This window comes from Aplysia californica, unplaced genomic scaffold (assembly GCF_000002075.1).
Source record: "Aplysia californica isolate F4 #8 unplaced genomic scaffold, AplCal3.0 scaffold00140, whole genome shotgun sequence".
Taxonomy (NCBI): domain Eukaryota; kingdom Metazoa; phylum Mollusca; class Gastropoda; order Aplysiida; family Aplysiidae; genus Aplysia; species Aplysia californica.
Genome location: NW_004797410.1, coordinates 101,990 through 103,269, shown reverse-complemented (window position 1 = coordinate 103,269; position 1,280 = coordinate 101,990).

The window sequence follows — 1,280 nt, the reverse complement described above, 5'->3', positions numbered from 1 at the left end:
CTGTGTGTGTGTGTGTGGGTGTGTGTGTGTGTGTGTATGTGTGTGTGTGTGTGTGTGTGTGTCTGAGAGAGAGAGATATATAGAGAGACTCTGTGTGTATGTGTGCGTATGTGTATGTGTGTATGTGTGTGCGTGTGTGTTCGTATGCATCGTCTTATCTTCCTGATGTGTTTTATATATTTTTATCTCATAATTACTGGCATCGCTTCGCGTGCTTCAGACCACATAAAGGCACCCCAGAACTTCTAGCATTATCAACTCAGAATAATCGGAAATCGGTGGGTTCTAAGACCATATAACACACAGCAATTAAGTGCCTGCCGCAGCCACATGTATAGATCTATCCTCAAGGTTTGTTTGACCTAACGACGTGGACACGCGGCACTGAGACTCGCCTTCTGTGGCTGGGAGAGCTGGGCCAATACCTATTTCATGATAAACCGGATAACAAGTGCACTTATTAGTAATAAATAAGTAAAATTGTACAACTAATCAACCAGTTCACGATCTGGTAGGTCCGAGGAAATGGGAGCAAAAATGAGATTTAAAATAATAACATTACTGAAAATTTTAATCAGAAATTCAGAAAGCAATAATGTTCATAAAAGTGTAATATTATGTATTTGCTTACTGACTTCCGCTAAAGATACGCAGGTGTGCTTGCAGATTCGCGAACCCAGATATACATGTAATACGGTTTATCGGATTGCGGACTCGGGAGTTTGGTCAATTCTCTTAAGCGGCCGCATGAAAACGCTTCCTCGGCACACATACGGCTGAAACCCACACCTCTGCCCTCTGCCCCCACACGTATTTATTTTTAAAAGAAAAATGACAGATTTAAAAATGTGGCTTTCTTCTGCAGGGTATCACCTGGTACCGTAAATCACAGAGTTTGTGGCTGAGATAAAAGAGATGACTATCAACTACACACACGAAAAGAAAGAAGTGTGTCGCAGCTTCTATCCCACCCTCGCGCTACCCACACCAAGCCTTAAGGGTGTGCGAACATTGAACATGTAGAACTGTTGTCTCCTACGAAAATTGTTCTGTCACTTTCTAAAATCAGTTTTTTCTACTACTGAAACTATTTTTTTTCTCTAAAGTAAAAAGCCTATTTGGGCTGTGGGTGTAAACGGATATGGATGAAGCCAAGTAATAGTCTAGACATGGACTAAACACAATTGCCATCACAAAAATGTGAATCCAATGTGTAGAATAGTAAAAAAAAAAGTGTGTGTGTGTGTGTGTGTGAGTGTGTGTGTGTGTGTGTGTGTGTG